Source organism: Neodiprion fabricii, chromosome 1 (assembly GCF_021155785.1).
Source record: "Neodiprion fabricii isolate iyNeoFabr1 chromosome 1, iyNeoFabr1.1, whole genome shotgun sequence".
Classification (NCBI taxonomy): domain Eukaryota; kingdom Metazoa; phylum Arthropoda; class Insecta; order Hymenoptera; family Diprionidae; genus Neodiprion; species Neodiprion fabricii.
This window is the reverse complement of record NC_060239.1, coordinates 2,579,576-2,603,596: the sequence shown is the minus strand read 5'-3', so window position 1 is coordinate 2,603,596 and position 24,021 is coordinate 2,579,576. Positions and strand designations below refer to the sequence as shown.

Here is a 24,021-nt window from a genome sequence, read left to right as displayed (position 1 = left end):
AAATTTTGTTTTAATAGCTCCGCAAGTATATTTCCGGCACAAAGCGTCTATGTAACAAACACAGCGCGAGACGCAAGCTCAAAGTCTGCCGTTGGCGTATTATATATATTATTGACTAAAAGCGGTTTTGCATACCTACATACGTACGGCGTCGTTTGAAAGGCGTCGGTGGAGGATATTCGCTAGGAGCGAAGTGTAACTCTTCCGCAAGAGATGTGGATATACGTACACGTAGCCGAAGGTTGGTATATATTTACATTACTTACGTATAAAATATATTTATACACAGCATCGCTGGCTGACCAAAGTCCCCCGTAAATCCCAACCCTCTAACGTCAGCGGCTCGTTACCCACGCGGCTTAAGGAATGGACTATAGACCCGCGCTTTTTCTACCGCCGCAAATAATAATTTTGCAGCAAGCTCGGGCCGTTATCGCAAATAGGACGTGACAGCCGTGATTCATGCGCAAAATCCAAGAGCTTTTCCGCGTTCGTCATATATATATTTTTCGAGCAATTTCATGCGCGGTTGAAAAAAACTTGGGTTTAACGTTCGCAAAACTTGTAAAAATCATCGACGATCGTGAATAAAAGAGATTACACGGTGTTTTTTGAAGAGACGTATAATACCTGCAATGCCTAATCTCAACGATGTTTTCCAAAACCTCCGCGGATTCGTATCAACCGAAGCTTTTTCTTCGGCGAATAAAACGTTATGGGAAAATGTATGGTAATAGTTTGGACCTGAATAACGTCAATAATTCGGATACCGTACTTTCGCGGATTGATCAATTCATGAATGAATTTATCCTCGCTGGTCTTGTGGACGAATGTTTCAACGTAATGCCTTGCCGTTATTACTATTACCCTTTTTTCGCAGAGCAACGATGACACAGTTCGATATAACGAACGGTGGATAAATCCTCAGTGAGCCTAAGATTCCTCTCGAGCTGTTGGATCTGAGCGCTACGTTTCAAGGATGGTAAAATGGCTGGGTGAATATTTCTGTAGGAACCGCAGCTCGGCGTTTTTCTCACGGTTTGCGAAGAGCTGGTAAGTTATATAACATTTTCTTAGGCTGCGGGGATCGCCAAGCAATTTGCAGAAGTGAAAAAAAGGAAAGTTAAATTCCTCCGTTTTATTTTACGACAAGTTTTTTCCAAACCTAGGATTCTCGCCCGAGTTTGCGTTGATAATTAACCGTGTTTTCTCTTATTCCCTGGGTATATCAATTCTCAAGCTTTGCAGCTCTTACAGACTGTAACTTATCGCCGAAGTTAACCTCTCGCAACCCTGTCGCCGTTCAACGTATGTCCGAGCAGCTGGTACAGAAATGATTTATGATTTTTACCACGACACCGGGAGCCTTGAGTTTGTAAATATAAGAACAAATTCTCGCTGTTGGACAACGCTGGCTCGGTTTTCACGATGCCACGGACAAGAAACGCCAGCTGCGATTACGACAAATAAAATGCTGCTTGTATAAGAACGTGGAAACGAATATAGAAAAGTATAATCTCGTCTATGCGTCTACAACTTGATACGAAGTGTATTACATTCTCGTCTGTAAACGATTGTATTATCGTTGCAACAAAGTTCAGCCTGGATTTTGTACCGCAGCAAATACTCGCGTGTCTCGCTAATTAAGCCTTACCTCACTTTAATAACCGTACATTCGTTTAACAGCCGCAATCGCAGACTGAAATCGCCGCGTTGTGTATCTCTGCGTAAGATTATCGGCGTTTGTTAAGGATACACGTAACACGGTGTTGAATGGAGAACGGAACGAATAGTTTGTTACGTCATAAGGCGAACGCTTGTTCTTACATCGAGATCATTGTTTCGGTCATTGGAAGCGAAGGATGAATGTGTAAGATTCTCATTGTCTCGTTGACGCATCGTTTGACTTGTCGTTACGCGAAGAACAAACCCAAAGATACTGATTAGCGGACACAGCGTATAGTATTCGCCGTTCATTCATTGTGTTGAATATTTTTTCCCCTCTCTCACTCTCTCACTCTCTCTTATTTTTACGAGGCATAACAGTAAACTGTCGTAACTCAACGGCTTTCAAATAAAAAAGTAAAACACAATGCCCGTTCGCCTTAACTGTATACGTATGGACTTAAGGGCCGATATGTGTATTATAAGTAGACCGTAAAGTTCTATTTACATAAAAGATCCCTAATGGCTTTCCCCAAAATTCAAAAACTTGATATAATAATTCTTCTCGAATAATCAAGACGGTATAAATGTAACATAAAACAGTATCTTAACGTTTAAATTTCTCAGGAAAAGTTATTTCCTTTTTTAAGAAAAAAAAATCCGAACCTTCTTCCGACCGTCCCACGTTATGTAGCCTTTACAATCAAGCGACATTTCATTGGACTTCGATCAAGGCTCAGGGAGGAATCTATTTCCACATGAAACCACGTCACGAGTAAAAGTCGAAGCTAACTCAACGTGAGATCGGTTGATTGCAACGCTCACAAACTATATGCAATAATAATTAACGACATAAATTACAAGCTGACTACATAGTCGCAGTGACCTGAGCATGAAAGTATCGGAACCCGAGGTACTCGGGTATATTATAATTACGGAAAGAGGTATTTACGGTATCAGATCCAAGATTTATTACACGCTTGTTAGAGCAAACGGTTGCGCAATTCTTATACTCATTTAACATTCGACCCGATGCCAACAAGCTGAATATAGTTGCAGATATTTGAAAAATATCTGGAAGCGCGGTACGATCGGTTAGTTAGCCGCACGATCGCGGCTCGAGTTAAGTATAATGCAGGGTAGGAAAATTAGACAGAATAAAAAATCCTCAAACAGCCGACTAGTTTACGGCCAATTATTATCCTCTATATCTTGAGGATAAATTGCACTACAGAAACACGTACACCGCAGGTATATAACTCGCAGGTAAACTATCCTGTAGGCCAAGCGATCTCTCTTTCTCCTTCTCCGTTTCTGGCCCAAGACCCGCGTCTACGTATTTTCCAAAGTCTTGTGCCACGGCGAATCCTGATCAGCGACCTTGCCAGCTTCCGGATGAATCCTTCTCCCAGGATTTATTGGAGCAAAAAATTCTGGAGAATGTCCTTCGACCCTGAAAGCAGCTTACGTCTTTCCAAGGATTCTCCTCTAGCCTCGTCTAATTGATGTTGCGGGAACTTGGAAATCCTTTGAAACCGTTAACGGCAGTCCTTGAAGCCAACATCGTTGACGAATCGTAAGTGGAGTGATAAAAAAAAAATTCTTCGGCTCGTTTTTCGGAATGACCTGATCGATTGTCGTTGATTTATTACATGGATAAGCGGGGACACGACGATTGAGTGGATCACAAGTAGGTGTACCGACTTGCAATTATTCGCATTGTACGAAGTTTCTAGGGTCAAAACCGAAAACGGATATATTTATTGCACTCCGTATAATTTATGGCACCTGACGCGGGTTAAAGACGCTACATTATGGACCATTAACGTTTTATACGACCGCAAGTATCGGAGACTTGACTCGAACTGCTGCTGCTGCACAACCATGCGCGGTAGGTACACCTTCGAGTACTGCAACAACGGTACGATACGAGCAAAGCGTCATAGGACCACCTTCTTCAATGGGCGCCGATCAGCTTCCCGTCCGCGTCCGACGGAGTGAGATATTTTTTCGTTATAGTAAAATAATAGCCTCTGTTCTCCTTTTTCGTCGTTTCGCATTGTTACATCAAGCATCCGTAAAGTCGTTCCAAAGACGCGAACCTTCCGCGTCTAAACTGTTCTCCCGAAGCCGCGCATCGAGCGGTACCCGCGTTAAATTTGCACAAAAAGTCTCAATATCAGAAGCGAATACCCACACGTGCCTCCGCCAACCTAACATGTAGCTAAGAATAAAGAAATACGCGAGAAGACAGGGCGACAGATTTACGGTAAGCGATCGTCGTTCGCCGCACGACGTCCCGTTGAATTCTCAAGAAACGCTCGAGTAGACGAAGCGAAACCTGGCTGCAACATCAAGTATCAACAATATTGCCGGCAAGGGAGTGTCGGATTTTTTCTAACCATACGTGCAGGCATGAAACGCGCTTGGAAGTCTGAAGGAAATAAAACGACTTCTTCGAGAAATACCAGCGGGAGGAAAGAATCCACTGCATCAGCCTTGCCTTGCAAATACATGCATATAGGCTGGAGTTTGTAGAGGAATTCAAAATGGCTGAACTTTAAGCCGCAGAAAGTTTCTTCGGGATCTGACGTCACTTAGCTCGCCTGTACTCCAGTTGCATTTGCAGTTCACTCTCCGTGCTCGTATACCTATACATACACGTATACAGTACACAGTATACGGTATAAGCGTAATGTATCCAGTGTATAAACATACATCGGAATCACAGCTGCGGTACTTGCCGGACTCGCGTGCATGTGCATCGTGCACCGAGCAACATGCGACTCGTTATCAGAATCGTGGACCGTTTGAATCCATCGCGATAGCTGGCCGCGATTTTTTCATATTGAAACCGTATACACAAGGTCCGTGTACCGATGATGTGGACCAAACTACCGATCCAACACTCCCCTACCTCCTATCAGTAGGCCAGTAAATATTCGTAATGATCCGAGCAGTGATTTTATTGCGGAACCGATTAATCCTTCTTCGACATTTTGTATAACTGTATTATTTTTCGTTTTGTTACTGGGATTCTCTTATACCGTTCCTTATACCGTTCTTCTTTTCTTCTTCTTGTTTTTTTTTTCTTTTTTTACAACCCTAAACTGTATTGATTCGAGAATGAGATTTATCGGCAAGGTTTTTCTGGGATAATGTAGATACTGGTTAGATACTTTGGACACCGTGTTCAGCGCCTGGTAGAGTGTGAACGGTTACAGCCCACCTTCGAGATAGCCTCCAGACTCGGGCCACGTAATGGGCTATCGCAGGCGGGTTTATTCCGTTAACAAATCTGTATAACTTTACCGTAGATAAGAAAACTACTCGATCCGTCTATGGAGCTCTTGCATAAGCATCGGACGCTGTATACCATTTGTGCACGAACGCATACAAATGAGTCAGACCGCACAGTTTGTGTGCATGAATAAAATTATGATTCATTAGAAAGCTCATATCGTTCCACACATAACAATCAATCGCTTTGTGGTCTACCCGCATGTCGATCGTCTCCGCGAAAAACCTTTTTAATAAAAAAAAAAAGAAAAAAAAAACAAGAAAAACAAGAAAGAAAGTAATTCAGACTGTTAGGAAACCAAAAAATTTTCTCCAACACCGTTGCCGGTAAGAAGTGCCCGTCATCGCAGACCACCGTTTGTAACACCTGCCCAACCGTGATCGTCTACCTCGTTTGTAGCTAGGTGATGAGAAGTTTGTCGATGGTAGCTAGACCGGAGAAAGGATGGCGGATGAGACGGGACCACGGGGACGAGTGGGCGGGTGGGTTCAGCCACCCGGAGTTTCGAGGAGCTTTAGATTCAAGACGCGGCGAGCAACATGGCGGCCCTCCAAGTTTCAACGCAGCTCTCGGGTTAGCCTGGGTTGAGCAGGGTTCCATTTGGCTCGGCTGGTTCGGGTTGGGTTAGATCCAGCCGTTCCGGTCTGGCCGGGTTGTCTGGCTCTGCTCGGCAGGCGGGGCACGGCGACCGAGATCCCGATCCGCCCGCCCCATGCCCGTCGGCATCCATGCTTCGATCTCTGTGTAGTCCAAGCTTCGTCTGCATATTCCAGCGAGCAGCGCGTTGTTACAGTGTTTGATCGGTACGACGCTTTGATGAACAATCAAGGTCAAATCGAGAGATGGGGGAAATGCGACGTTGGATGGACGATGACGATGACGATGACGTAGGTAAGGAACGTATCAAACAACCATTGTGGGATAAGTACCCCGTGCGAGATGGAGTATCTTGTACCATATCGTCAAAAATAAAAGACATGTGTCTACGAGTACACGCGTGCAACACTGTCGGGTAAATCGAGGTAATTTCATTGACTTGATAATGCGGCGTTAAACCCCAAGATAATTAACGGATGTTCCGATATGCTGTAAGATTGAGGGTTCCTATCCGTAGTCTAATTGACGTTATATACCTATAGACACTGAAATTATACGCGACGTGCCGCTGGAATTTCCTGCTGGTGCTAAACCTGACTCCAAATCGAGGTGAACCTGGTGCGTGGGAGAAGCGACCGGCAGGTATGGTAACTGGCTGGGGTCATTAACGATTGATTTATCAATCGATTTACAGCCCTCGAAAGGCGCACCGCGTTCTCCGATTACCGTGTTGCAGGGTGTGGTCGTGACTGCTAGGAAAGCAGGCTGCGTGGAAACGAGCTTTGAACACGGAACGTAATTAAGGGTCAATCCAAACTGCACTCGCAATATTTGCGTACAAATTGCGCTTATATCAAGTGGGAACTATTTTTGCGAATAAAGTTAGAGTTTATCTGACGGCTTGATTAAAAAAAGTCGACCACCTTGAACTGTGCTGACATTTTTTTTTTAATTTCATATTGGAAAATGTATACGCTAACCGTGAGAGAGAAGACAAAGAAGAAAATAAAGTTATACACCTACGATCCCCTGAGCGATGAAAAAAGGGTTGAAAAAGAAAAAACGATGACACATCCCCAAAGGCGTTATTTACAGTCCGCTTTGGAGTTTAATATTTGGTACCGGCGAAATGTGGACTTCGTTAGTAGTCCAACGGAATCCGTGGTATGTTCTCATTAGCCGTAACCCCCGAGTCGGCCGGTCTCATAGGATGCTGGAGCTTAAAAGCGAGAATCCGCGGCCCCTGCGGTATAATTTGTGCTTAGGGCATAACACAGATGTGGCGCACTCATACTCGGCGTCGCAACGACGAACAACGGCGATGCAAGTTCGTTGGCACCGTCGTCGGAGCACGCAGGCGAGTCGAGTCCCAGTTGGTCCCTGATGTTCGGTCCAATTTACGATCATCCTCCGGCATCTGAGCAGCAGCAGCAGCAGTGGAAGCATCGGCATGAGCTTTTCAGAGACGAGAGACCGAAACCACCAGGTTTCAAATTATTTCCTTCACTTTGTCGAGTCCACCAGAGAGGAAATCGGCGTCAGGACGACGACCGGACCTTAACCACCGCGTAGCTGCATCTCTACGCTCGCACGGAATGAGTTGAAGATATAAAGTGTATAAAATAGCACCGCTATCTAAATTACCTCGGCGCTGATTATCGTGGATGCGTTGGAAGGCTAACGCTCATCTCGACGCGTTGCGCTTCCACATGTTTTTCTCACCGACGACGGCTCTCCGCATGCCCTTCGCTTACACGCATGTACAAATGTACGCACGTATGTGTGCGCGTGCGCCTGTAGCCGAGAGGGATAAAGAAGACGCACGAAGAAGACGCGCGGGCGAACCGGTGCGGCGGCCCGAATAAAATTCAGAATTTATGTAAAACGAGGGAAGAGAGCGAACGGCTAGGGGGTGAGAAGAAGTCGGAGGGGGGTGAAAGAGGCGAAGGAGAAACGCGGTGGAAGCCGTAACGAGCGAACTGGGAGTGCCGGCTTGGTAGCAGCCAACGGGCATCTCCCGCAGGGCTTATTTTCTTATTTTCTTTTCATTTTTCTCTCCCCCGTTTTACTTTTTTCCTTTTTTCTCGTTGTGCTTCTTTTATTTTTCCTCCTCCTCGTTTCAGTTTTTTCTTGTCGTTTTTTTTTTTTTTTTTTTTTTTATCTTCTTACAACTCCCTGACCGTAGAATGAATTTGAATAAAAATGGAAACCGAAGAAGGAGAAACGCCTGTATCCTACCTGTACGTAGATCTCATGTACCGAAAACGCGGAATCTCTTACGCGCCTTTTATACGCCTCTCGGATTATATTCGTATACGTATGCGGATACGCATAAACGTTGGAATTTAATCCTGATTCACGCAACCAAGATATAACTGTGGGTAGTAATAAGACATCGGCATGTTATCGTTATAATACAATCCGCACACGTGCACTGACTATCGCGGATTTAAAACTTAAACCCGAGTTATGTACCGTACACGTTATTCGTATAAGTATTATACCGAGGTATTAGATATATGAATGTATAATATTCTCGTCCGGACGGAAATAACGATTAATTTTTATTCATGCTTTTAAGAAATATTTTACGACGGAACTGTGTGTGTGTGTGTGTGTGCATGTTTTTTTTTTCTTTTGATCACTTTTTGAGCTAATGCGTTATTTATATACGTATGTCATACGGACGTGTATTATACCTATGCTCGCCTAATCAGTTGACATCCATTACACCGAGGGACACTGCGAAGGGTTTGATTTACGATCAGGCAACGATATTATATCTGTTTACGCATTAATACTTCCACTTATCTCTGGCTGCAGGAACGAAAAATGAAAATAAATACATGGATTTGAAAAAACAGACGATGGAAACAAGTAATACTCGAGAATTCGTCAAGTCAGTCAGGTTCCATTCGATTCGTTATACGCGTCGTTAATGATCACGGGTTGAAACGCGGACTCTGGTAGTCCACAATTGCTCAGTTATAATTGTCATTAGCATATTTGCAGAGGAGTGCAAACACGGCACGACACAAGCGCGAAAGCTCCGGTTTAAATAATGTCACCGTTTTCTCAGCGGGCATAAAGCTTAATTAAACGTATAAAATCTTTCGCGTGCGCTTTTCAATTTCTGCCTCCGTACGTAATCCGGCACAGCTCTTCTTTTTTTTATTACGCGCGCAAAACAGAGGTATAAATATTTCGAAATACTGATATTATTTCAAGCTCGCAAGCATCGACTACCGAACCCGAGCAAAAGCACAAAAAAAAAAAAAAAATTACACCTCATTCGGCGATGAATGCTTCAGACTCCTGATAATCTTGTGACGCAATATGACATCGTTGAAAAATAAAATTCTGTATACACAACGCAGACTTTTCTTGCGGGTCAATTGTTTAACTGGAATGTACATACGACTTTTTAAAATATTCCAACATTTATCGTGGAAGAAGAAGAAAATATTTCCGATAACTTTATCGTGTTACTGAAATAATTAATATACCGTAGAAAAAAATGCTGTACGTTATACAGTCTGCATAAAAATCCTTAATGTCATCGGGCGCATCAGCACGGCATATCGGTATGAAATGGAAGTAAAAAAAAAAAAAAAAGAAAAAAAAATACGTAGGTAGATATAAATATATTCAAAAATAGAAGCACGGAGGTTTTGGATCTGAATGTTAATTGAAAAATATTGCGTAATCGATAGGTCTCATCGCTCAGATATCCGGGATTGTTTGAGCACTTCCTACAAACACGGTGCCACCCGTAAGAGCCGGAGCTTTTTGTAAAGGAATAAACTTGGGAATACATCGACATTTAGATAACGATACGATTAGATGCCGAGGCTACCGTCGGGCAGCCTTGCCGTCTAATTCCGGGTATATTCGATGCCATCAACGATGGGATGTACAGAAGTATTCCTCTACATGTGAATTTCTTTCGCAATAATACGAAGAATTGAGAAAACAAGTCGTCCAAGTCAGTCTGACCTAATTTTATTGGACAAAGGAATTTGTTCGCAATTGAGATTACTAGCAGTAATTCCGGTCTCATAAAAATTATCCTATTTTCCTTTGTTCCGCGTCTTGAAGATAGTTCAAAATTAATTAAAAAAAAAAAAAAAAACATCAAGTTTACCATTGAAACCACAATTAATCACCAATGTCGCAAACGACTTCCACCACTTGTATTCTGAACCCTTCAATTATATCCACGGATCGTTCGGAACCTGCCAAGAACAAAACCGCAGGTCCACGCATACAAAGCGCGCAAATATGAGAATATACCTATTGAACAAGCACCGCGAATGCGTCGACTCACCTTGCGGCTGTTATGGCGTCGTGGAGGGCGTTGCGTCGCGGGGCAACGTCCAGGGGGTGAAGGGAGGTGGGGGTGATACCCTATTCCCTCTTGTCTGCGGGAGGGGTTGGTGAACCTGCGATGGCAGTAGCTAGTCCATGACGTCGGGTCCTTGAGCAGCTGTAACAGGAACGATTCACCGGGTCACAATCACAACTGGTTGCGGCGGAAGGATCGGCCTCACAGTCAGAGTAATTCGGCCTCATTTTTGGGTCCGTTCGACTCCCGTCGACGGCCTCGCGCGCACTGGTCCACGATCTTTAATCTTACACCGGCAAGGAATCGCGGGCAAACGACTAGCCGCGAACAGAGGTCAAAAAGCGTCTAACGTCCTGAGCGCGAAACTTGGTCGTTGCGGTGTATTTACGGCGATCAGCGGTAACGTATCCGAGCACGTGTGCCGGGGCTCTGGTTCTGGCCTAGACGCCCGGCTGTAATATCGCGTGGCCGCGGAACTCGGCTCTGTAGGTACAAACAAGACGTAGAAAATCGCGTCGGCGACGCGGGTTGCGAGGCGGTTCCGAGGGGAACCAGGTGGAACAGGCCAATCAGGCTTCAACGCCGCGTGTGTACGTCTACCTGCGGTCGACTTCGGACTTGCACCGGAGGCATTTCGATCGGCTTCGGCATCGCGGCAACCGTCTGTATTAAGCCCATGGATACCCACCTTGGACTCGTCCGTCTGTCCAACGACGCCGCTGGACGTCGGACGTCGCGACGTCCGCTTGACTTTACTACTTTGTAAACGCGGAAAGAACGGAGGGAGTTCGGGAGGCGAAAAGTCGACGATGGATACGACGTTGCCGCACGAAAATTCATCCGGTTGTGTGAATTCAGCCGAGAAGGCTGGCGTTGTGTACAATTTTCCCTGGAACCACGCTGATTGAGTCACTGGACCGTTTTACCTGACCCAACTCGGTTCTAATGGACGGCCGTTGTTATACCCTTTCAACGTTCTTTTAATCTCGTTTTTAATTTTAATGACCGAGGGATTTCGCAAACCAGCTCTCGCTACGCTGGTCTCTTATTTTTTTCTCCTTCTTTTCCTTCAGGTTCCGCAGCGCAGTGACCAAGAAATTAAAGGTTTTCTGATGGACAATGGGAATCCTGCATGTATTACCAAGTATTTACATACCCAGACTGTCCCTGTGGAATCCGAGGTACAAAATTTTGAGAATTCGAGAAAACGACACGACACACCGTGTAGTACAACGTAATCTGTAAATTATAAAATATCTTTTTGGCACGATTTACAGTCACGATGTACAGTCGCGTGGCTGAACGCAATGGCGATGTTTCACCGACTTCGTATATACTCCAGTTGCAGCCCTCGGGAGTATAAATTCGTCGGGCGCATTTGCATGTTTTAATAAAGTTTATAGGCAGGCAATTGTTTGCTTGACAAGCAAGCCATTCCCCGGTACCTACTGTAGCAGAGTTTGTATACTGCAGTATATACATGCGAATGAAAACAAGGGCGTATACCACGGAAAGGGGAAGACGGAGAGAGAGTGTGTGTGTGTGTGCAAGAGAGAGAGAGCGAGAGAGAGGGAGGAAACGTGGGGGATAGACGAAGGGTGAAACACAGTTGCAGAGAAAATTTGAAGGAAAATCGGAGAGAGGGAAACGGTGAACGGAAGTCTAACCTCCGCGGAGGCTGCTTCATTGTTCGTCCTGAGTACGAACGACGGTGGAAATTGTAGACCGAATAAATTATAATTCGTACGCGTATATCTACAAGGGCGGCCTCCCTTCTTCTTTTTCCTCTTCCGCGATTTTGCACCGCTCGAGGATTCAAGGATCGTTGGGTTTCCTTCGCGACGCATAGATTGCAAAGCACCGCGATGATTTACGGCCCCGCATAAACAGCCCGACGTACGCGTATCGTCTTCGTATAATCCTATTCCATTTCGCCCCATCCTCCTCCGATATTTCGCGGGGGATTCAGCCGGATAAAATTCCCTTCCAATTTTGATACACGCAAGCCCCCCACGACAAATATGGATAAGACTGAAAAAACGAAAATTCGCTTCTTAGATAAAGAAGAAGTCAGAGGCAAAACTTATCACGCAGAAGATGGCGTTTTCACGACTTTGCCTATATATTTACATGGCCGCATTGCGAGATAGTGATAGAAATTTACGAGAGGTGCAGATTCGTCGGAAATTGAATAAAATCGTACTTTACGTGCCGTCCGAATTGTAACGATCGAATTTAACAGACAATGAATACATCGGTTGCACAATCCATAGCACAATGGCGACGTGCGGTGTTTTCTTCCAAGCTGAACGAAACCTTTTCGACATCGCTGTTGCGAATGTCTGGAAACACGCCCGCAGACTGAAAGGTGAAAATCCACTCGTCTGTAACAAGCAAATGCTAAAGACAAGGCGAAGGTCTACAGTTTTATTGCTTGTTCGTGCAGTTTGATATGCGAGCAAGAAAATGTCGCTGAAATACCAAAGATGAACGTTGTGCGCGAACATCGTTGAAAAATATTCACGTAATGCGAATTGCGCTTATTTTGAACCCCCGCAAGTTTTGTGTCCGTGAATTTTTTACGACCAGTTCGTATACAAGGGGTGAGAAATGGTCGATTTTGACACGCGAGTCGGGTACGAAATTAGTTTTCTATTTTTATCCATATACGTACACAATAACGATATATATTTCCCCGTGTGCACGACGAAAAGATCGCTCAATGTGTATTTGTGTACCATGCGAACGTGGACACCGGATCGGGGGTAGGTGGCATTCAACCACTTACTGAAATTGCCCTCTGGGAAAAGACAATAAAACATTCATTGCTGGGCATCAAGGTTGATTGCAGCCGCGGTTAGCTGCCACCGCGACTCTCTGGCGTTTAAGCAAAACCCTATACGCACATACATAGTCGGGTGTGAGGTAGCAATTTGTTAATTTATACGCGCGAAATCAAGCACGACAGACAACTGAGGAGAGTGATCGACGCGTATCGCCTATAACGCAGAGAGAACGACGATGATCGCGTTATTGAGTCGCGTGGCAGCGATTAAGATTTTATCGAATCTGTTTTCATAATTTTAATCAACCTGTAGCGGCTACCTAAACACGACGTCGAGGTATGTTAGTAAACGCGCGTAAATTATTAACGCGAGTCTAAAGCAGTGTAAGCTGCGTGTAATAATCGGATCGCTAAAAATAACCGCTGCACAAACGGTTTTACAGCCCGTGTGCGTATACACACGTATATAAAACGCTTCGGTTATCGGTAATTCGTATTTTTGATTCTCCCTCCTCGAATTTTCTCATCTTCGTATCGTGTTTTTTACTTTACTTTTCTTTTTCTCCTTTCTTCGTCACTACTCGAATTTACTCCCCACGGTAATAAAAATGTCGAACATCTTTAGTACACGGTCTGTATAACGTATTACACACGCTTACAGACGTGCGAGAAGCAAAGTTCGAGCGCATAATAAACGAATGAAATCCTCGTCTCACCGATGGTCGCAGACCAGGAAGACCCACACTAAGAAGACGCGAATAATTAACCTAACCGAACCGAAAATTTCAATTAAATGGCCTCTCGAGATTGGTCAGCGATTCGAAACTCGGCCGGATAAGCCGGGACCAGCTGCTCTTGCCGCCGCAACGAATATCTGGAAATATGACTGCGCCATCCCCGCAATTTGAGTACCGTTAATTTCCTCGATTGGTTGTTCGCTCGGCTGCCTTGTCCAGAAATATTCGGTCCAACCCACGAATTAAGAAACCCAGTCTGGGATGTCTTAATTGGTCGGGCTCCTTCTCTCCCCCTGTGGTTTTTCTCCCGTACAGCCGAACTTCTCCCCACTCGTTTCATTCGTGGCCAATGCCAGATACAGCTTCGCGTTCCGATAGTCTCGTTACTGTATTTCGGTTCAAGAACCGCGCCAACACATTATACATATATATATACAAACATATACCCATATGCATATGGGCTCAGGCTCATCGTCGCCAGAGTTTCAACGCATGAACACATCTAATAAATCTAAACACACGCTGCATTTCGAGAGTATAATTCAACCCTTTGTCTGCTCCGACCCGTCAGTGTAATCAAAAGAGTTATTGTCGAGGGTGACGACGTTCTTCAACGAACTCACGCGAGTAAAATCAACGCTAGTTTTCGTTAAATATTAACGTTTGAAACGGGCCTCAATCCGAGTCTGAGGTCGAATCCAGTTGTAGAAACTGATTGTATCGACAGAAATAGAAGAAAGTGGTTGTATACAAGCCGTAATTAGACCCCGACAGTTTTACAATGTATGAAAAAGTGCAGGTTGGGCTTTAAAGCGTTGGGAATTACAAGGGATCAAGAATATGGTATATACCTGAGGTGCGAAGTGCGTGAGGAAGAACACGAGCCTATCTTTATGCCTTGTACCTGTATAAACCGGCGCCATAACCGTGTACACAATGGTCTTTCACCTTTATGATTTTATAAGGGGTAATCTATCAGGAAACGAACGCTAAGTAGGCATTCGTAATTGTGAATACAATATCGTTTCAAGGGTCTCCGCGTCATGCAAGCATCGAGTCACGGTCACAGCTCGAGGTTTAAGAGTAGTTGTAACGTTATCTCGAACTACATCATATCATTCGTCGGATGCTTTTCTAGAGGTTTTAAATTCGGGCCACATGGCTTTGGCATGTGACTATTTTAAACTGTTTTTCAAACGGATATCTCAACTACGTGTCTGCAAATCCACGATCCCTCTCCAAGCGTCGAAACCAAGCCTGATCAATGATTGCCTTTATGAAATCTTTGGGCAAAACGGGCATATTAAGTACGGACAAATGTCCGTTCGTATCCAAATACTGCCGCGGAGGTTTGACGTATAATGAAATATATGAAATATAAACGTTCTAGAGAAGAAAAAAGCATTACACCAAAGAGAATTGCAATAGCAGCTTCCTGCAGTTGAAGTTGAACAACTTTAGGTACCTACTTTGGCGAATGGGAAATGCATTGTTGTAGTAAGTTGATATAAACGAATGTTGATGGACGTACTACGGTTAGGTAGTTAGACAGGTAGGTACATAATAAAATGAGTGCCCATTGAGTGTTGAGTGTTGTGTGTTTTGCAGCCACGAGTTAATAAAAATGCGAGAACGCTGTTTTCCATTCGTTGTTAAAACAAAGAAACGAAAAATAAAAAAATAAAAAAACCAGAATTACGATGATACAATTCTTGGATGTATGTATTTATCGTAATGTGCATTATACCTATGTACCGTCATATTTATCACCTACTTAACTCCTTACGCCGATTTGTCTTAGAGGTAACCTCCTTCCCTACCTCGACCCCTTCAACTTACCTACGTATAACGTTACTACGTTCACACTTCTCGCGGTCCCTCGAGCATGGTGCGGGAGAGCATATAAGAGCTCATAAATGTGAATTTAAGAGGCGCAATAAAAACACATTGAAATCGAGAGTGAGCGACCGTATGCAGAAGCCAGATTGATCGTTCCGTCTCCCTCACCTTCCGTTTTCCGTCTCTCACTCACCTTCTCTTTCTCTCTTTTGCGAATATATTCGCGGGCTTGACTGCACCGGACGCATATATATAACCGAAGTGTCAACTCTTTTCGCCGGTGAAAAATCAGGCCGGAAAGATAGGCCACGGCAACGTATTTCCGAAAATTTTTCAAGGACACTACCAGCTATTCCGCGGGGACTTATACCTACCCCGAAACAACATTATATTCCTGTCAGCACGACCGGCGTTTATTTGGACTCAGACTTTACCGCCGTGACGGCGTTAAGCACGTCGTAAGCAAATGGGAGTCGAACGAATGGAGGTTACGGCAATTCTTAAATCTCACTTGCCAGACTTGCGCTTTCCATTTCATTTCCGAGGTTTTGCGCGCCAGGAGAAAATCGACCTACAGCGGCGAAAATTGGAGAAAATAAGGAAACAAAAAATATGTTTAACGCACCGTGATTGTTCACCCCTTTCAGTCTTGTTGATACTCTCCAAACGAGATGTTTGTCCCAAAGACATTCGTCACAACGAGGTATTTCCTCACCGAGTCCTTGGGCCCTTCTTTTAGGGGCCTGAATACTGCTTCGGAGAATCGACCGAAACCAGCTGCGGGTCTTCCAAGCGTAAAGTTCAATTGATATGATTTTAATTTTTTTACCGTCGACTGCGACGATACGTAAATGAAAGGCCTGGGGTCGAGCTGGCAGAGATTCGAAGCTGAGACAGTGAGCGGCCATGATTCTCTCCGAGGTTATATGTATAAGTCTGGATCAGCTTTCGTCTAGCAATCTTTATTGTGCATATAACAGGCCTGCGTTTACATCTGTTGCACATCGGGTCTATGTACGTAAGTCGAAACGGCAATCAATTGATTTTTATCTATCGTATCCGTGACGTCGGCTGTAGCGATACGGTATAAAATACGATAGACCAAGGTAAAAGGATAAAAATACGAGAAAAATCAAGATTCCGTAGGTAAATTTTCAATAATTATTCACAGTCTCGATGCTGAGAGAAGACGCAGGCCTTCCGAGATCGGACGAGCCACCGATTCTTGGACAGCAAAGCCAGAGCCCGGCTGTTTCTCCAGGCATAAATATCGACCGACACACCGACTCCGTGGACACGCAACCATATCGGACCAGCGAACCCAGCTCGCCGTCGGTTCTCCAGCTCTTTTCATCGACGAAGGGCAGCGACGTTAGTTCCCGATAACTTAACGTTCGTCCGACAAGAGCGTGAAACGTTTTTGAATAAAATTCAAATAAAACACCGGTGACGCTGTCGAGTCGTGGTAAGAAAACAAAATTCTGAAGCTATCAGCGTGGCACGTTATGGAAAGTGAATTTGAAAGATACCAGGACCCAAACCACACTTCCAATTCCATTCTCCAGTCCAGCTTGCAGGCGGCATCGCATAACAGAATGGATAACACGGCGAAGTGAAGAAGTGAAGGGTTCGATTCACTGTCGGCGAGGCTGAACACGGATGGCTCGAACAGGGAGCACACGTATTGCGACCTGGTACACCTATACAAGTTTCCGTTCCGCCGTTCCGTGTCCGTGCCCACGAGCTGGAAGTAGCGGGGCGACCGGCGAACCTGGACGAAGTTATCTGGAAGGCGTGCATGAAGACCGCTCGCAGGTTGCCAATTACATGCAAATTCCTCGGCGAAGGGGTATAACTTTTTTCATCTAGCTGCCGCTGCCGCTGCTGCTGCCGCTGCCGCTCGGCTATAAAGCGCAGCAGAAACCTCGAGCCGATTGGCCCGCCGTCGAACCCTGACATGTGGGTATTATATTCACGGAGGAATCTCTCCACGTCAGCATCTGCATATTCCAGGCCTGTTTCCGTAATAACTTTCAGCCGCGTTCAATGGATAGGCGTGCATTGAAAATGACCAAGCCCCGAGTTTCCGTTTCACAATCAGCCCTTAGTGAGTATATCGCGCCACTTCCGTTGCGGAATTTGTTCCTCGCGTCACGGTATCGGGGCGTAGTAAGCGGAATGGAAACGAGCGAGGCAGGCTGGAATGGACTGCGAAGCCGTCTGAAAGGGTATCGGCAGGTAGGTGAGTACTCGGATACTTAGAAACGACTGTTAGAACGTCTGAGAAAAATTTTCTTCTTCCTCGTCATCGACGTCATCACAATTACAGATATTTACAACTTGTTCGGTGTGTACACAATGGGTGAAAAGTAATTTGGTAAATCACTCGTCAAACATGACCCCCATAAACTTGTCTGAAATATTTAGGCTGCTGAGTCAACAAAGTGTCCGAAACAGGTATAAGTCGAGGGAATTGAACGAGCTTAACCGCATCAAGGAAAGTTTACAATACTACGGTAGTTGTATTCAAGTTTCTCTACGGACGTACACGCGATGTCAGCAGTTCGGTTCGACCTGGCCATATTTGAGGTGAAGAAAAAAAAGCACACGGAACCTTGCGACTCGTTGTCCGAGCTTTCAAACCACACGGCAAATAATACATTGCCAATTACCGCATGAGGCAGGTGAGTATAATGATATGGTATTCATGCTCGGCACACATGCCTGGTCGTGTGGCGCACGGCATCCGTGTATTGTACGTGCCGGCAACGTTTCCCAAAGGTTATAACAACCGCCGTAAAACAATGAGCCCCGCGTCGCAGGTGTAGGCGGTCGTGTTTCGAGCTTGCAAATGTAGCGCCATCATAAACAAGGCGGAAGGTAGGTAGGTACACTGTAATGCAGGGTATGCATGCGGCTGACCACCACCTAACCCAAGACCCCCGTTACGCGGTCGCTAAGCACTCAGAAACCAAGCTCACTCAACATTAGACCCACCGGTAGGTGCATTACGGCGATACATGTCAAGTCGGATCGTAGCTCAAATTGGATCACGCAACTTGTATCTCGATGGCTGCTAATTGCGTTCAAATTTCAATACTGTGCCAGGTATACACCTTCGGATACTCCAAGTACTCGGTACCGACTCGCGTTGTCCGTACATTCATAATTGTGCCGAACGAATCTCTTGGATGATCCGGATCAGTTGCAATGGTGGGAAATGGACAGAGATACTTCGGTGATTATTAGTGCCGATGCTTACCGTATACGTGTGAATAAGTACGCAATGGCGCGGCTCTGCTACTGCTGCACAGGACGAAGAGTTTACGGTCTCTCAACGTTATATTGCCTGTATATCGCTCACAATTCTCCGCTAATGCTTTACCCATTAGTTTAAATTGGTTGTCAAACTTTTGCTGCTACCCAGACCACGCGGCTGTGTGTAACGGTGTCGGGTGATTAAAACGAGAATAGATGAACTTTTCGACGAAAAAATGATAAGACACCGATTCACCAATTTCTAAATACACTCGTATCTATACTGCAGAAATTTTCTCATTACGGAGGTCATAAATATTCAAATATCACACGCGTTACATTATATGAAAACGGATCGTAATTAGAGATATGAAGTCGAAACGGTTCAAGTCCCGAAATGAAGCCGTGTGGAGGATTACCCTGCAGGATCGTTGGTTAAATACAGGAGTTATTAAAAATGTATATCAGGATACCAGAACGAACGGAGATTCGGACTCGTGAATTGCGGTACAGGGAGCCCAAAACGGTGCGGTGAGCATAACTCGGTGTTATTACATCCGTTAATCTCCAGGGTTGTTCCGGCGGCGTATAAGGGGTGAAATTGGTGAGGGTAGAGGGAAACTATAACCACGGGTCTGACAGGAATCGTACAGCCATTAGGCATGGTTAAAATATTCGAAAAATTCGTGTGAACAAAAAACAAATTCCTCCACCGAGCATTTCAGTCTAATCTCTTCTCGCGGACTAAAAGGGCTGCATAGACAACGGAGAGGGATGAAAAGTGAGGAAAAGAGGATAGGGGAAGACGAGCTGTAACGGTGAAATCATTTCTTGGAATTTCGAACCTTACGTAGGTTGCACAAATACGTGTTTAGGGTTTACGTAAGAAGCTAAATACACGCGGAGCCGGAGGATGAAGAGGATGAATAAGGAGGTGGGAAAGGCTGCATCCAGCCTAAGGTAAAGGGGGAGGCGGGCAGGGAGAAAGGGCGAAAGAAGCGAAGCATCTAATGGATGCGAATATATCGCGGCAATAAATTTCACAAAAAGCGGTGAGAGTGCTTCGGTGCACGGGGAGTGTTCGGGAACTTACTTCTTGTCGGACGAGAGGCGAAGCTGAGGGAAGAAAGGAAGGTAGGAAGGAAGGAAGGAAGGAAGGAAGGTGGAAAGGAAAGATGGCGCAAATCGAAGAAAAAGGAGAAAAACCGTGGAAAGCTAGTCGAGAGCAAGCCGGACTCCCCGTCACGTTCACGCTACGTGACGGCGGCCATCTTGGCTCGACGAGGCGACGACCAATCCTCGCGCCTTTCGTCTCTCGGCGGCAAAAGCGAAGCAGGGGTGCGCGGTGGGGCGGAATAAGGGTGGGAGCAGCCTCGGAGGGCGGAAGGGGGTGAGGGGCGAACAACCCCCGACGCGAAGGCAACATCCCCGCCAACAGAACCACCCGGCAGCCACGATCAATACCGGCTACGCCCCACCCTCCACCCTCGCAACTCCCGCTGCAGGGGTTCAAGTCGTACGGAAGATACATTCTCTTAGAATCCAGGGGAACGTAAGTAACAAAATGACGCAACCAGGCGAATATATTTTACCCATACATATTGAACCCAGCTTCTGATATTATACGTACAAAGCACACGTTGCTGATATTTGAAAATTTGAAATAAATTGAACAGAGAAATTCCAGACTTTATTCTTCGTCGTATTAAAGAAAAAGATGCGTTCTAGAAAAATTCTTTCTTGACTCAGAATTATTTTCAACTAAGCAATGATATTTTTCTCTCAAAATGGCAATTAGGTACCAAAAAAAAAAAAAAGAAAAGAAAAGAAATTGATAATTCTTAAATGCGAAAAGTTTCTTCACAGCTTTATGAATATATTTATGAGATATGTACTGCGCAAAGGAATGGCGAATTCTGCGCGACAATGATCAAAATGGGTGCGGTCGTCGGTGGTTTTCAAATTCCTCCGTTCCTTTTCATCCTTTATTTTACTTCTTTCTTTAACTTTTTTATTTTTTACACGACCAGCCCCATTTTGCGACCGCAATAAAAAGGCTGATTTCTCGAGTGAGGTACCTATATCTCAATTAGAGAAGTAGGTAACTACCTGAACGAAGAAGATAATTTTGCGTCCCCGCTTTACGAGTGAGTCCGTGAGTTGGGTTGATCGTGGGCGATAGCCCGGGGTTTATAAGATATCTGCAAGTTTCGTTTTTCTCCGTCCAGTTCCGACCATAAGATCGAAGAGAAAGAGTCTTGTGATCTTCTGCCTGGTTGTACATTCGCTTGTGGAAATTGCACCGCTGCGGTAAGAACGCTTGAATTATTCCGCGAGGTGGAAAAAATTAAAATTCGAACTCGGTACGGGCTCGTTCAGGAACGTCGCGAAGCTCTCTCGAGGGATTCCGCGAGCTCTTTGTAACCCGACCGCCTCGCAAGCTGCCGCGGTTGGGATCCACGTACCTCGACATTCTGGCTCCCTGAACGAGCCTCGAAACAAAGGGGGTCGAGCTATTCCAACACTCTAAATACAATATGTAATGAAAAGTTTCCTCATCAACGAAAGTTGTCCGACGTATAGCCCCCGCTGTTGTACTCGTGGTTACCCACTCCTCTCTTTCTCGTTACTTTGCAGTAACGGAAGAACAGGGAAATGCAGGACCGACACTATATTACGGGTGTATATACGGTATAGTTGTTGGGGGATGAGCTTGGCTGATGAAAAACGAGAATAACGATGATAATATTAACGTCGCCGGTACTCTGGACGGCCACAAATGTCAGAGGGAAAAAGTCTCGGGGTTTAAGGTGAAATAGAGAAATTTCAGAGTCGTGAAAGTGTAAATTAAGATTTTTGTGAAGATCTCGGTGGAACGAAACGCGGACCAATCGCACCGGAGGAGGATTAACTGAGACGTAAAATGGGCGTAGTGGAATATAGATGCGGGAATAACCCACACTGTTCTTCGGAACGTGTGTATATACCTACTTATGGAAAAAATCTGGTATATGGGAACCGAGTAGAGCAGCTGAAGAATTACGAAGACGTGGAAAGCGGAATAAGGGTAAGAAGAAGAAGAGGAAGAGGAGCGTTGTGTGGATTATGCGTGAAGGTTGAACGGCACCGAGTTGCCTCTTCTTCGTCTTCTTCTTCTTCTTCTTCTGGCGGAGGGAACGAAGGAGAAATACGTCGAGGCTCTGCCCTCTGATTATATCCACTGGTGGTTCGTATAATAACAAGTTCATAAAGACGGTGAAGCGCATGCCCACCGCACTCACAAATGTTATGAATAATATTACCATTGCACGGGGCCCCCCGAAGCGGAGGCCATGGCTCCTCCACCGCCGCTCGACGAGGGTCCAAGGATCCTCCGAAGGCAGCCGGCCTATCGTCGATCCTCAGGGCCGCGTGGGAGGAGGACGAGGATTCATCCGAAAAGGTTATATAGTAGGGACGGCCTCGAAGACGTCTTATTTGAAACAATGTTTCTAGTCGCGGAGCCGCTCCTCCAGGACCGTAGTAAATCCTCATTCGAATCCCCTTCCTTCTATCCCTCTCGGAACGCTCATGCCCGTATAAAAGGATGAAGAGAGAGAGAGAGGGAGGAGAAAAAGAAAAAGAAAAGAAAAGAGAAAATCTTCTCTCATCCGCGCATATAGTCCTTTATTTTATTCGCCGAGTCTTGACGTCGGTCAAGCTTTGATGTAGGTCTTCCAGTATGGGTGCCCGCATCTCACGCACGGAGTCCAATTCAACCGTCTGAACAGGCCGGGAAAATTACATCGAGCATCGGCGATACGGGATAAGCTACAAAATTCGTTTCTTCCTTCGTCTTGTTTCTGCTATCTATTCTAAAGGATCGCTCTCTTTCGGCGTCACGATTCTGCTCTCGACCACGCCCAGGCACCGTCGAATCCCGTTGGAACATGAGAACGGGACAAAGGGTGAAGCGCACGAGGTACCGAGTCCTGAATTAATTGTAAGACGAACTCTTGGCTCCGTTAACGATTACCTTAAAAGCTCGTACGACTAGGAGCTTTTTGGAACGAGGGTGATCCTACAGGTAGCCAAAAGTCAAATCACCTTGGCATATGGATCGGAGCTTTTACATATATCCAAAGTCGCACACGAGATAACTCGACGAGTAATAAATCAGATGGCAAGTCTGCACGACACGCGAGTCGTAATATTTAAGTTAATGGCTTCGTGATAATAAAGTTAATGGCTTTATGATAGTCGTTCGAGACACCGGCTTACGTGTGTATAAACTGCACGTAGAAATATGGAGGAGGTGTGCGCATTCGTACATGGATCACCTTCGCCACACCTGTCCGACGATATCCAGAAGCCGTCAAGTCCTGATTTCGACCTCGCGTTAACCAGGAACACGTGACCCATGCCCGGCATCCCGGACGAGGCACGGGACCCTCTTCCAAGGGGTGGTGAAGGATGAAAATGCTCTTCTTTTGAAAATTGGGCTAATTGAGCCACGCGTTGATCCGACGATGATCGTTTACGAACATTTATATCAAGAGTGGATCGAGTTTCTGATGGTAAATTTAACGCCAATCGGCGTCGCTCGTAAGGGGTGGATAACCTGGATGAGGATGGAACCGAATCGCGTGTCGAGGAGAAGTGACAAAAACGAGAAACACGAGCGGAAGAAACTCGAGAGGAAAGCTCGCGAGTAAATTGCTCCCTTATGATGTTCGCGTAAGTATGGCTGTGGGTTAAATATTCACCACTCGAGTGGCGTGCGTTCTACGAGAGCGAAATTATGCCCCCGCCTAACCCGGGCTTAGGTGCGTGGTAGGTACTACGGCGTTTCGCTTTGACGATTAAATCTAACTGCCACGGTTAATTAGTCCCTGAGCAAATTGACCGCGGTCAGTCGGACGGCTACTCCGAGTCGCAATTCTCGATAACTCGAAGCGTACTTTACCGCACGAACATCGAAACCATATTCAGCCGCGGATTACTTTCCGGTAATTTGATAGCCAATCCGTTTGTCCGCGATAAACGAAAACGCGACGTTGGGACGGTTTTCCGTGAATAGATATAGATTCGGACCGTCGAGAGAAAAAATTATTTTCTATCTTTTCTGATTACCGTGTCCCAGCTAAGTGTTCCGACGATATTGTGGAGTTCATTGGAACCGCAGCGGGCATATCGGGAATGAAATTGACACATGGACAGGGGTTGAATATCGAGAGATGCCTAATTGAATCCAACAGCGATGGCTGCGGCACGGCTATATAGACGGGGAGAGATACGGCCGACCGTAAATAAGTTATTACGACTTCTGACAGTATTTACTAAATTGATCCAATAATCCCCCCAGCGCCACATAAAGCAACGTGGCAATATACCTGTAAGATATGTACATCTACGTATGTATTACATGCATAAAAATATATACCAAATCCGTATAATACCTTCATTATTTCTACACCGCTAATTAATTATGTATACAAGGGAGCCCGTTTCCTTG

The 24,021-nt window shown here is 45.4% G+C and overlaps 1 long non-coding RNA gene across 1 annotated transcript in view; it reads right to left on the bottom strand.

The window, feature by feature from the left end:
- Positions 1 to 10,008: 10,008 nt before the first annotated feature.
- Positions 10,009 to 24,021, bottom strand: part of LOC124180925 — a 31,678-nt gene continuing 17,665 nt past the window's right edge. The window contains exon 3 of the long non-coding RNA XR_006870334.1: positions 10,009 to 10,049. This is a non-coding gene — a long non-coding RNA (uncharacterized LOC124180925). The remainder of the gene's footprint in view (positions 10,050 to 24,021) is intronic.